Source organism: Colossoma macropomum, unplaced genomic scaffold, assembly GCF_904425465.1.
Source record: "Colossoma macropomum unplaced genomic scaffold, Colossoma_macropomum, whole genome shotgun sequence".
NCBI lineage: Eukaryota > Metazoa > Chordata > Actinopteri > Characiformes > Serrasalmidae > Colossoma > Colossoma macropomum.
The window spans coordinates 42,501-57,076 of NW_023495976.1; the positions used below are offsets into that span (position 1 = coordinate 42,501).

General features: G+C 40.8%; 1 pseudogene; it reads right to left on the reverse strand.

The window, feature by feature from the left end:
• Positions 1-13,545, reverse strand: part of LOC118803880 — a 19,515-nt pseudogene extending 5,970 nt beyond the window's left edge.
• Positions 13,546-14,576: the final 1,031 nt, after the last annotated feature.

Consider the following 14,576-nt stretch of genomic DNA (forward strand, 5'->3'; position numbering starts at 1 on the left):
GTTTTTGATATTGATTTAACACCACAAATAAAACAATCTGAACACGTTCTGATGGGTCCGCACAGTTTACTATGAACAGCAATTTGAAAAACAAATATGTAAATCAGCCTCAAACTGACAGGCACACAGAATCAAAGCCAGAACAGGAACAGAAAGCCAGTCGTCAGCTGTGTTTCAGATGTACTTCTACATGGTCAGTAAATGAAAAAGGATGAGGAAGTTAACAGCTGGACGTCAGCGTAAAAGTTGTGTTTAGTTTGTTCACACAAAAACACTGAAAACAGTTTTCAGAAACCTCCACCTCTTTTTGTAGCATAAACTGTTCTTTTGTGTAGTTTTGCACATTGATGTTGTTCACACTTTTGTCTTATTTGCAGTTTGTGTATTCATGTGTGAATAGGAATGAGAGTCTAGTGGGTTTTGTCACTCAACATGGCCAACAGCCGACTGACCTGCAAAATGACCAACCATAAACAGCTGTGCTATGCACTGGCAAACACATGAATGACCTCTCATATGTTACCTACTAAATGTTCCTTAAAAACATAACATATAATGCTGTGAACTTAAAATTTGCAATGTAGTGATAATATTTCTCTCCAGAAGTATCTTGTTGCTATGATGTGCAGAGCAGACAAAAAGTTGTAAATGTCTGTTTCCCCTCAGACTGATAACTTTTATCCATGGACATGGAGACAGCCAATCAGAATGTTTCTGACAACTCCTAAAAGATGTGACCATTTAAGCATAAAGATGATCAAGTCACATGTCTTTAGTATCGGTGAGATTTTCAGAACCTTTCTGAGTTTCTGGTCTCTCTGTAGATCAGACAGTGTTGGTTACCTGGAGGAAATGGATGTGATCCTCTGTGTGTGAAAGCTGCTCCAGCTCAGTGTCTCTCCTCTTTAGATCAGCAATCTCCTGCTCCAGTTGCTCCAGGAGTTCTTCAGCTCCACTCAGTTCAGCCTCCTCCTGAGCTCTGATCAGCTCTGTTACCTCAGAGCGCTTTTTCTCAATGGAGCGGATCAGCTCAGTAAAGATCCTCTCACTGTCCTCCACTGCTGCCTGTGCAGAGCTCTGTTACAACACACACACAAGATGGAGCTCCATTTAAACATAAAGATTCAAGATTCTTTATTGTCATTGCACAGGGTATGAAATTGGGTAGCAATCCTAACGGTATATATATATATATATATATATATATATATTTATATATATATATATATATATATATATATATATATATATATATAATTTAAAATTATAAAAAAGCAAAATAATGGAGCTTTCAATGGAGCAGCGGTAGTAAGACACCAGAAGGTTCTCTTGCAGGTTGTTTTTCCTGAGGATTCTTAGAAAGTAGAGTCACTGCTGTGCCTTTTTCACTAATGCCGTGGTGTTGGTGGTCCAGGAGAGATCTTCAGCAATGGGTGTGCCGAGATACCTGAAATCACGTACTCTCTCCACACAGTCCCCGTTGATGTATAATGGGTCTGGTTTTGTGAAGTTCTTTCTGAAGTCTATGATGAGTTCTTTAGTTTTAAAGAGTTCAGGGTGAGATTATTCTCTGAACACCACACAGCCAGTCCTTGGACTTTGTCTCTGTAGGCTGTGTCGTCACCCCAAGAGATAAGTCCAATCACGGTTGTGTCTTCTGCAAATTTGATTATAGTATTGGTGGGATGGCTGGGGGCACAGTCATGAGTGTAGAGGCCATAGAGAAGGGGGCTCCCTGTGGCGTACCAGTGCTGAATGTGATGGTGGTGGAGAGGTGGGGGCCAAGTCTAACAGTTTGGGTGCGGTTGGACAGGAAGTCTTTGATCCAGTTGCTGATGGGTTGGCAAAGTTCTATGTCAGTGAGCTTAGTCCAGTCTGGCAGGGATGAGAGTATTAACGGCAGAGCTAAAGTCTTTGAAAAGCATCCTCACATAGCTCCCCTGGTGTTCACGGTGGGTCAGTGCTGTATGAAGAGCAGTGACAATGATGTCTTTCGTGGACCTGTTACCCTGTAGGCAAACTGGTGTGGGTCGAAGCTTGATGTGCTGCAGGACCAGCCTCTCAAAGCATTTCATAATGACCGGTCTAAGTGTGATCGGATGGCAGTCACTGAGGTCACTGATGACAGACTTCTTGGAAGTTAATAATTGTGGCAGATTTCAGACTATCATTCACTCTCTCACTGGGACTCTAGATGACTCACAGTCCACATTGTGGCTGTGTAGGATCTCTTAGTGCCCAACACTGGACTCCTCGCTGTCTGACTGGAGGAGAGTCTGACTGAGCTGTGAAACAGCTGCTCCAGCAGATCTCTGCTCACTACTCACCTTAAGAGTCTTCACAGCCTGTTTCACCTCCTGCAGCTTCTTCTCTTTCTCCTGGAGTCTCTCCTGGAATTTCCTCTGCATCTCCTTCAGCTGATTCTGAGGAGAAAGAATTTGTATTCTGGTTTACGTTAACAGCAGCTGAAGAGTTAAAGTTCACTCTAGTTCTACATGTGAGCAGAATAAAGCTGTAAATATGCTGGAAGACGGGCGTTGGCTGGTCAAAGGTTTGCTGACCTGTTTGACAAGTTTGTTGCTGACAGTAAGTAACGTCAGGTTTATTTAACACTTTCCTACCAAAATCACATAAATTGTCAATATTGTGTAATTATGTATCAGATTCTAGAATAGAAATCCAAACAGTTTGAATTAAGTCTAAACTTTTTCTACCTCTCACCTGTTTTTCTTTCTTTCTGCTACAGCTGCAACTGTACTGTGTCCCATGTGTTCATCCATCGTACACAAATAGCAGATGCAGCTTTGGTCAGTGCGACAGTAGATCTTCATCACTTCATCATGTTGAGGGCAGATCTTCTCTTGTAGCTGTTTGGAGGCTTTGACCAGCTTGTGCTTCTTAAAGGCAGGAGACTGATAGTGAGGTTTAAGATGAGTTTCACAATAAGAAGCCAGACAAACCAAACAGGACTTGATGGCTTTGTGTTTTCTCCCAGTGCAGGAATCACACTCCACATCTCCAGGTCCAGCGTAACAGAGAGCAGGAGAAGCAGCTTGGAGTTCTGTCTTCTTCAGTTTCTCCACCACTTCAGCCAGCATGTTGTTTCTGCATAGAACAGGCCTTGGAGTGAAGGTCTCTCTGCACTGGGGGCAGCTGTAGACCCCCCTCCGATCATCCTGATCCCAGAAGCCATTAATACACACCATACAGAAACTGTGTCCACAGGGAGTCGTCACTGGGTCCTTCATCAGATCCAGACAGACTGGACAGCTGAACTGGTCCTGATCTACTGAAATACTGGCCTCTGCCATTTTCCTGCACTCACAGGCTGAGAGACAGCAGCTCTCTGAGATCAGTTTTGTTTTCTCTGAAATGAAGAAGCAGCAGAGTGGGAGTGGCTGCATGTGGAAGGTTGTGATTGGTCAGAGCACTCCAGGCATATTTTAGATCTAAAAGCTCAGTGGCCTTTATTTATCAGTGTTACAAAGAAACAAGTGCAAATTGGAGAGTGTGCAAAGAGGAACAAAGTACTCAGTGTCTGATAAGTGAAACTGTCACACTAACAGAGTTTAAGGGGATCCTGTACACTTCCTGTTCCTAACACTATACCAAAATCATAAAAGTAAAACACTACAGGGCGCCTGCAAGAGAGTCCTCAATGAATGGGAGTGAATGGATCTGAATAGATAAAGAGGTTAAATAAATATTTTTCTAGTGCTTCTCACAGGAATTTCTTCAAACTGTGTAAAATAAAAGAAAATATTACAATAAAATAATTTAAAACGTTCCAATATCTTTGATTTTTCTGTATTTCTGCATTGGTTGGCCAGCTGCTCAGCTTATAGCCTAAGTAAAGAAGTTTGCACTCACTGATTTCCTAAATGTACATTAGGCACTGTTAGAAAAGTGTTCAGAAATATGACAGTGTTGAAGTATTTATGCTGGTCTGTGTTGAGAAGACAAGTCTAAATATGTCTACAAATGAATAAACACTTACAATTTACAGTTTTGTGCAAAAGCTTCATAGGAAACTGTTCATTTTGGACTCTCTTTGGACTCTCTCTTACAGTGTCTGACCAACCTGACCACTACTGAGTGTCAGTTCTCCTCACTAGAAATTCTCTGGTATTACATGAACTCCAGTCTGATCATGGAAAAAAAAACACCAGCACAAGTCCTTCATTATCATATCATTTATAAATTGCTCCAATTTACCATCATTTACATACTGAGGTGTCTATTTAGAATAAAACACAGGAAACTCTGCTCTTTAAAGGCGAATGGTCTTTTATTGAACAGGCAGTGAGGAAGAACCACCACTCAGTGCTCACTGACACAGCCGGGAAGCAGGCAGGTCACTTCTAGCCTTACATCTCCACTTTATGGTGGACATTAACACTGACAGTGCCACCCACAGCCCAGCACAGTAAAGCATTAACAACAGGGGAAAGTGAATCGTGATACTGATTAATATTATTACAACTTATTTATCAGAGGTGGAAAGTAATGAATTACATTCACTCTCGTTACTGTACTTTTTGGAGCAAAATTAAATCCTAATACATTTACTTTTACTTGAGTTTATTTTTATACTAAAATTTACTTTAATTTACTTTGATCGTTTAATTTTTAACAACTTTACAGAGTAAAAATAAATTATGAGAATCTCGGCTCATAAACCAATTAGAATAAAGCTCAGTTTAATGGAAAATATTTAGCTCTGAAAGCCAATCAAAACAGAGCATCACACAGCCACAAAAACTCTTCAGCCCTGACGAGTTCAGAGACATCCAGTTTAGAGGAGAAAGAAAGAGGAGAACATCACCAGAAAACACGAGGAACAGACTTTATCAAACGCTCATCTTCATTTTCAAATGAACTAAAGAAAAGAAACGTTATTATCAGCTTCAAATCTGCCTCCATAAACCTGCCCACATCTCCACCTTTCACAGCTCAGACTCAGCCTGAGGGAGCAGCTGACTGGCCAGCTAATCCCAGCTAAACAGCTACTGTGGTCACTGTTTTCCTCTTACTGTGGTGTTTTAGAATAAAATGTCAGCTCTTTATTAATCGTATAATCAGTTGTGAGAGTCTATCAGCTGCTGCTTTAGTTAACAGGCATCACTCCATTGTCTACAGTTTACTGTATAAAACACAGTTTAGTCTCAGGTTTGGAGGTAAACGGCCGTATGAGGCTGTGAGAGAGGAAGTCTGATGTAATACAGGCTCATCATAACTCTAATCAGTGATTCTGTCACACTCAGATTTGTTTTACACTTTCGGTTGTTTATTTTTTAGACTTACTGTCCTGAACAGTGATCAGACCAGAGCGCTGGTGGAGTATGAAGGTATTTTATCACACAGACGAAACAGAGATCAGCTCAGATGAATAAAGAGCCGTAGAGAAACCAGAGCGTCACTCCAACAGAGTTTAAACAGTGATGAGCTGTAATGTTCAGATCAGCGTTCAGACTGACTGTAACTGTAAAGTTACCACTTCTGGAGTAAAAACAACATAAACAGGTATTAGCAAAGACAGATTTGACCCTCAGTCTCACCTGATAGACAGAATTACATCATCAGAGACTTTTATTTTGTCACTTCATTGCAGAAGACAGCCTGACTCTGCTCGCTCGCTCGCTCTCTCTCTCTCTCTCTCTCTCTCTCTCTTTCTCTTTGTGTGACTCTTTAACTGAGTGAGAGGCTGTTTGACTGTCAAATACAGTAAAATCACATTTCTGATTGTCAGAGATGTTAGATGTAGAAATGTTCTATACGGGTATCAGTGAGTTTATACAGTGTGAAGGCTGTGAGCAGAAACAGATCATGGTCTCACGAGACCCCTGGACACAAGTGTCTTTGGAGGCCCCCCTTACTCCCACACTCTGACCATAACACAAAAAAGACAGAAGAAAACAGACCCGCAGTTTAACTTTAAAGCCTCATATCATGGAAAATTTATAAAAAATATAAAATACAGAAAAAATTTTACATATGGGCTCTTTAATAAACCACTCAGGTGTGGTTATGTGTGCTTTGAACAGAGCTGAAAAAATGTAATGAAACTAAAATGATGAATTCTCTATTAATGTGGATCAGCCTGTTGTTTCCTGCACATTTTTGGTGTTAGATTTTAACTACTTTAAATACAGTATCAGGGTGTGGACAGTCATTACATATAAGGAATATTCTAATTTTAGCATCTGTAAAGGACTGTCTCTAGTCTTTGATCTGGTGGTCTGAGGCCCACTGAAGCCCCTGGCAGTCAGATGTCCCTGGGCACTGACCCCACTGGCCCGGTCAGTAATCCCTCCCTGGCTGTGAGTGTAATGTTTACTGTCTGTAGAGATCGACACCTATGAGTTAATGTAAGATATGGTGTAAGGAGCTGATGGTCAGCAGGGTTGTCACTAAATACATGATTAACTGAGTAAAATACCTGTTATTTTAACTCTTAATCAAGTAATCTGTGTTTATTAAAGGCCAAAAAACAAAAAATAGGCTTATTTAAACAGAAATCAACTCTGCACAGACTTTCAGGGATTCTAAACTGCCCTACAGGAAACTAGGAAGCCTTAAATAATCATAAAATGCAGGTAGTTTAATGCAAATCTTGTTACTGTTGTTCTTGTATCAGAAGGAGTGTGTTGTGATAGTTCAAATTAGTATGTTGAGAAACATTATTAATTTAGTTTACTAACAACCAATATCATTTCAAAAAATTGTTGGTTCGTCCTTGACCTCCCTTTATTACTAACACAGTCATCGTTTAATGACTGTGAATAAATGACTGTTGTTATTATTGTTATTATCATTATAATTATTATTGTTGCTTATATTTATTTATTTAATTTAAGGATTTGCCCTCAATGTTTTTAATATAGTTATTGAGGTACTGAGGGTCTGTTCATGCCCACTGACTCTAAAAGACACAGAAGCATAAAAGCTACAATCAACAGTTCACATTCACACCTCTGTTATGTTCTGATCTCATTCGGTGCAGCTGGAAACATCTAATTAATCAGACCTACAGATTAGAGAACTGTCTCAAATCTGATACTCATCATAAAAGAGGGATAAAATAATAATCAATGGACACATCATCTTGGATCGCACAACCTCACAGTTCCAGGGCACAACCAGAATCCAGCATAGAGAGGCTGAGTGAATGTGGTGTGGACTGTGTGTAGGAGGGTCATTGTGTCAGAGATGCTGTAGAAGGACAGAGTTCCTGCACTGTGATCCACATACACTCCTATTCTGGAGGAGGATGAGGCTGAGATCTTAGTCTGAATGTTGTTGTGATAGAAAGAGAGAGAGGAAGAACACTGCAGACTCCAGGACTGACTGTTGTTTCCAAACCTGCACTCATTACCTCGTCCTTTCCTGCTAATCCCTTTATATGAGACTGATATGTACAGTCCATATCCCTCACTGCTCCACTCAACCTCCCAGTAACAGCGTCCACTCACACTCTCCTTACTCAACACCTGATTCCAGTAGTCAAACCTCTCTGGATGATCAGAGTACACTGGACTGTCCCAGTGTTTGTCACCACTCTGTTCTCCTCAGACAGACTGAGGTTCTGACTCACTGTGTTCGGATCCAGAGTCAGATGACAGAAATCTAACAAAGAGGAAAAGAAATATGAACACTTAATGTTTTTATTTACACAATTTGTTTATTTTAAGTGAAAACACATCAGTAACCGTTTACCTTCTGTCACATTTCTATTGTTTTTATGTTAGACTCTAATTTTTTTGAAGACATAAAAAATAAAATGTATTATTTGTGTGTGAGTGTGTGTCTCTGTGTGAGTGTGTGTGTGTGAGAGTGTGTGTGTGTGTGTGTGTGTGTGAGTGTGTGTGAGTGTGTGTGTGTATTGTGTGAGTATGTGTGTGTGTGAGTGTGTGTGTGTGTGTGTGTGAGTGTGAGTGTGTGTGTGTGCGTGTGTGTGTGTGTGTGCGAGTGTGTGTGTGTGTGTGTATTGTGTGAGTTTGTGTGTGTGTGTGAGTGAGTGTGTGTCTGTGTGTGTGTGAGTGTGAGTGTGTGTGCGTGTGTGAGTGTGTGTGCGTGTGTGTGTGTGTGTGTGTGTGTATGAGAGGCCATTTAGGCCAAAATTCTAAGTAACCTCTCACACTTACTATCAAACCCTCTCACACTCACTATCAAACTCTCTCACACTCACTGTCAAACCCTCTCACACTCACTATCAAACCCTCTCACACTTGCCATCAAACCCTCTCACACTCGCCATCAAACCCTCTCACACTTGCCATCAAATCTCTCACACTCACCATCAAACCCTCTCACACTCACCATCAAACTCTCTCAACTCACTATCAAACCCTCTTACACTCACCATCAAACCCTCTCACACTCACCATCAAACCCTCTCACACTCACCATCAAACTCTCTCACACTCACCATCAAACCCTCTCACACTCACTATCAAACCCTCAGACACTCACTGTCAAGCTCTCTCACACTCACTATCAAACCCTCTCACACTCACTATCAAACTCTCTCACACTCACTATCAAACTCTCTCACACTCACTATCAAGCCCTCTCACACTCACTATCAAACCTCTCACACTCACTATCAAACCTTTCACACTCACCATCAAACCCTCTCACACTCACTATCAAGCCCTCTCACACTCACTATCAAACCCTTTCACACTCACTATCAAACCTCTCACACTCACTATCAAACTCTAAGGCGTTCTTGATAGTGAGTGTGTGAGAACTTGATAGAGTGTATGAGAGAACTTGATGGTCGCGTTTTCTGATTGGCCCAGAGAGTTATCATTTAAATTAGCAGTTTCTGATTCGCTCATAGTCGAATATGCCCGTCCCCCACGTGCAGTAGTTCACTCTTAAAAACAGATGGTTCTTCAGAGGTCCTTTAGTAAAGACAGTGGTTCTATACAGAACTAGGAACACAAAAAGAACCATTTGCCTGATTAAAGAGCTCTTTGCCTGGTGAAATGTTCTTCAGATTGATAGACAATGTGCTGTAGACGGTCTGACTGAAGTCGTTTTGGTGCTACAGCGGTCCGGGTGTTCTCGGCTTTTATTCTGTTATTGTCAGTGGAAAAATCACGAAATAGCTTTGTTTCACAGTTTCACACACTAAGCATAAAATAATAAGAAACAGAAGTAGAATAAAGGGTCGTATTTTATTTATCCAAAATGTAAAAAGTTCTATCAATTTAACCGGAAATAAACGTGCAGAGGGCACGTCTGGTCGAAGAAGCTCAACAATCACGGTTAAAAATGATAAAGACAGAAAAGATCGTGCATGAATGTTGAGAGGATAGGCCTAGTCTGGCATTTGGGAAGGCAACATTACGTTTCATAGGTGTTTGTATATTTGATGCAGCTATTCTATCAGCACAAAACTGAAGCGATACGGGGAAAAGACTCTACAGGATTCCCGCCATTTAACAGTGAAATTAAAGAGGAATGAAAGTCGCGCTGCCCAGTAATGATGAGAAAATTCATTGTAATGTCACGTCGTCAGATGTGAACTTCATTATAGTGATTGCGTTACAGCTCATTTAAATTAGCATTTAAATTAACAGTTATAGCTGTGAGCTCCTCACTGCCCTGTGTTCATATTGTTCATATGACTGCGGCGGCTCTGGTTTGGGAAGGAGCTTTAGAGGCGCGGTATGCGGAGCTGCGCCGAGGCGCCTTCGGTACACTAAACTAAACTCTCACTGCGGGACTCTGTGTTCGGCTTTAGGCCCTGATGTGCTGTTTGTTGTGAAGGAGAAGCGATGATTAACCGTTATTTACACCCAGAAACAACCTAAATCGCGAGTATAATCAAAAGTCTCCGTATGCCTGCGAGAGGCGCGTGCACGCGAAGGGCCTGATTTCAGTGATTTCTGAGTTTCCGTGTCCACTTCAGGTTAAAGTGTTTAAAGTTTTAAATTTGGATAAGTAATTTACGGCCCTTTATTCCATTGTTGTTTGTTTGTTATTTAATGTTATGCTTAGTGTGTGAAACTGTGAAACTAAGCTATTTCGTGATTTTTCCACTGACAATAACAGAATAAAAGCCGAGAACACCCGGACCGCTGTAGCACCAAAACGACTTCAGTCAGACCGTCTACAGCACATTGTCTATCAATCTGAAGAACATTTCACCAGGCAAAGAGCTCTTTAATCAGGCAAATGGTTCTTTTTGTGTTCCTAGTTCTGTATAGAACCACTGTCTTTACTAAAGGACCTCTGAAGAACCATCTGTTTAAAGAGTGAACTACTGCACGTGGGGGACGGGCATATTTGACTATGAGCGAATCAGAAACTGCTAATTTAAATGATAACTCTCTGGGCCAATCAGAAAACGCGACCATCAAGTTCTCTCGTACACTCTATGAAGTTCTCTCATACACTCTATCAAGTTCTGACACACTCACTATCAAGAACGCCTTAGAGTTTGATAGTGAGTGTGAAAGGGTTTGATAGTGAGTGTGAGAGAGTTTGATGGTGAGTGTGAGAGGGTTTGATAGTGAGTGTGAGAGAGTTTGATAGTGAGTGTGAGAGGGTTTGATGGTGAATGTGAGAGGGTTTGATAGTGAGTGTGAGAGAGTTTGATGGTGAGTGTGAGAGAGTTTGATAGTGTGAGAGGGTTTGATAGTGAGTGTGAGAGGGTTTGATAGTGAGTGTGAGAGGGTTTGATGGTGAGTGTGAGAGAGTTTGATAGTGAGTGTGAGAGGGTTTGATAGTGTGAGAGGGTTTGATAGTGAGTGTGAGAGGGTTTGATAGTGAGTGTGAGAGAGTTTGATGGTGAGTGTGAAAGTGTTTGACGGTGAGTGTGAGAGTTTGATAGTGTGAGAGGGTTTGATAGTGAGTGTGAGAGGGTTTGATAGTGAGTGTGAGAGAGTTTGATGGTGAGTGTGAGAGAGTTTGATGGTGAGTGTGAGAGAGTTTGATAGTGTGAGAGGGTTTGATAGTGAGTGTGAGAGGGTTTGATAGTGAGTGTGAGAGAGTTTGATGGTGAGTGTGAAAGTGTTTGACGGTGAGTGTGAGAGAGTTTGATAGTGAGTGTGAGAGGGTTTGATAGTGTGAGAGTTTGATAGTGAGTGTGAGAGAGTTTGATAGTGTGAGAGGGTTTGATAGTGAGTGTGAGAGGTTTGATGGTGAGTGTGAAAGGGTTTGATGGTGAGTGTGAGAGAGTTTGATGGTGAGTGTGAAAGGGATTGATGGTGAGTGTGAGAGAGTTTTATGGTGAGTGTGAGAGAGTTTGATAGTGAGTGTGAGAGGGTTTGATAGTGAGTGTGAGAGGGTTTGACAGTGAGTGTGAGAGAGTTTGATGGTGCGTGTGAGGGAGTTTGATAGTGAGTGTGAGAGGGTTTGATAGTGAGTGTAAGAGGGTTTGATAGTGAGTGTGAGAGGTTTCATGGCGAGTGTGAGAGGGTTTGATAGTGTGAGAGAGCTTGATGGTGAGTGTGAGAGAGTTTGATGGTGAGTGTGAGAGGGTTTGATAGTGAGTGTAAGAGGGTTTGATAGTGAGTGTGAGAGGTTTGATGGCGAGTGTGAGGGGTTCGATGGTGAGTGTGAGAGGGTTTGATAGTGAGTGTGAGAGAGTGATGGTGAGTGTGAGAGAGTTTGAAAGTTTGATAGTGAGTGTGAGAGGGTTTGATAGTATGAGAGGGTTTGATAGTGTGTGTGAGAGGTTTGATAGTGTGTGTGAGAGGTTTTGATGATGAGTGTGATAGGGTTTGATGGTGAGTGTGAGAGTGTTTGATGGTGAGTGTGAGAGTGTTTGATGGTGAGTGTGAGAGAGTTTGATATTGAGTGTGAAAGGGTTTGATAGTGTGAGAGGTTTGATAGTGAGTGTGAGAGGTTTGATGGTGAGTGTGAGAGGGTTTGATAGTGAGTATGAGAGGGTTTGATAGTGAGTGTGAGAGGTTTGATGGTGAGTGTGAGAGAGTTTGATAGTGAGTGTGAGAGGGTTTGATAGTGAGTGTAAGAGGGTTTGATGGTGACTGTGAGAGGTTTGATGGCGAGTGTGAGAGGTTTGATAGTGAGTGTGAGAGAGTGATGGTGAGTGTGAGAGAGTTTTATAGTATGTGTGAGAGGTTTGATGGCGAGTGTGAGAGGTTTGATAGTGTGAGAGGTTTGATAGTGAGTGTGAGAGGGTTTGATAGTGAGTGTGAGAGGGTTTGATGGCAAGTGTGAGAGGTTTGATAGTGTGTGTGAGAGGTTTGATGGCGAGTGTGAGAGGTTTAATAGTGAATGTGAGAGAGTTTGATAGTGAGTGTGAGAGGTTTAATAGTGAATGTGAGAGAGTTTGATAGTGAGTGTGAGAGGTTTGATGGCGAGTGTGAGAGGTTTGATAATGTGTGTGAGAGGTTTGATGGCGAGTGTGAGAGGTTTAATAGTGAATGTGAGAGAGTTTGATAGTGAGTGTGAGAGGTTTAATAGTGAGTGTGAGAGAGTTTGATAGTGAGTGTGAGAGGTTTAATAGTGAGTGTGAGAGAGTTTAATAGTGAGTGTGAGAGGTTAGTTAGGATTTTACATGTAAAATTTTGTTATCTTGTTGAAAATCAAACTAAAGTTGTAAAAATAATTAGGATTTTGGCCTAAACAGCCTCTCATACGTGTGTGTGTGGGTGTGTGTGAGGATGTGTTTGTGTGTGTGTGTGTGTGAGTGTGTGTGTGTGTGTGTGAGGATGTGTTTGTGTGTGTGTGTGTGTGTGTGTGTGTATGTGTGTGTATGTGTGTGTATGTGTGTGTGTGTGTGTGAGAGAGTGTGTGTGAGAGTGTGTGTGTGAGAGTGTGTGTGAGAGTGTATGTATTTGTGTGTGTGTGTGTGTGTGTGTGTGTGTGTGTTGTGTACATACACTGTAGAAAATCTGCTCTGGTTTTTGGCTCTGAGGGTAAAATCATCTGAACTGCTGAAACTGTGGAGAAAGACATAAAATGAAAAGTGCTGAAATGTTTCTGTTGCATGTTTTCTAAAGAAAACAAACTACTTTTTCAGTCATTTTTCCAGAGTAAACTCTGTCAAACTCTGCCTCTCTCTCTCTCTCTCTCTCTCTCTCTCTCTCTCTCTCTGTTTCTCTTTTTTCTGTCTCGCTCTCAGTTTCTCTTTTCTCTCTCTCTCTCTCTCTGTCTCTCTGTCTCTCTCTCTCTCTCTCTGTACAGTATGTAATACATATAAATAAATAAAAATGCTGTATATTCTGTTTTAATTTATTTCTGTCTCCAAATAAACTGTTTAAATGCATCCATCAAACATGATGAACATGACTTATAAATCACAAACGTAATGAAATATAGTAAATATATTTAATCTTATGTCTGATTTTTACTCTGAACAAGTCAAGATGTTCATCATTGTTTCACAGCAGGAAGCTCCTCTTACCATGTGTAGAGATTTTACTGAACTCCTGCTTGCAGAATTCCTCTAGTCTCTCTTTCAGATCAGAGAGAGATTTCCTCACTCCATCAAATGAGAGATGTTGATGGACAATGATGCTGGGTGAGTCCTCAGATCCAGAAGAGACACAGAGAGACTGGAAACTCTACAAAGAGAGACACAATGGAGAGAGAGAACAATGTACAAGAGGAAAGCCTGCTGTCAGCTTTTTCCTTATATGTGCTGTTGTATATCAGATCCTGCATGAATTGACTGACAAATGAAGATCAATTCTAATCATTTTGTGCTTCTTCTGTTTCATTTAATTTCAGTTGGGCTGTGTTGGATGAAGATGACATCAAGTTTTTGTTTTTTTTCAATTAGAATTAGTTTGGATTTTCCATGTGCTAGACTTTGCCACACTCCCACCCATGAGCACCAACTTTAGTTTAACATTGGGGGGCAAGGACAAACAAAATAAATAATTTACATCCTAATCTGATGAAATACTTTTATTTTGGGGGAGGACATTGAAGTAAGAAGTAAAGATCAGGGGTGAATTCATGTAAAAAAAAATGTTATCATGTTGAAAATCAAACTAAAGTTGTAAAAATGAAAATTCTTTCATTTATGTTTATGAAATTCTAGTTCTACTTCTACTGACGCAGATTTCTCAGTTGAAACGAATATTCAGTCACTGTCAGAATGCGGTCCAGCAGCAAAATGTGCTGTAATCCTTAAAGAATTAATGTTTATTGAGCAGGGTGACTGATCTGTAGTAGTCAAGTGGCCACATCTCAGAGTGCAACTGAATGGACAGCTGAAAGTTTATTTAAAAACCCACCAGAATCTGAAACTGACCAAAAATATCTCCAAACATAAATGTCTGAAACAGGGTGTAAAACACAACATTTAATAAAATAATCTCTCTACACATAACAAAACTCATATCATTTGTTACTCATTATGTCTTACTGTGTGTGCCTGTGAGTCTTTGGGTTGCCAGCTATTCAACACCAGGGTCAAAATAAATTTATTACACCATTTGCTTTCATTCTTCTTTCTGTGGCTGCAGTGCATTTAGAATCTACACCCACAAAATTAAAGATCTACAGCATCTGTGTGTTTTTAAAGAGGCTATGAAACTACAGACCACACATCTTTTCTAAGGTCTTTCTGTAGATCAGACAGTGCT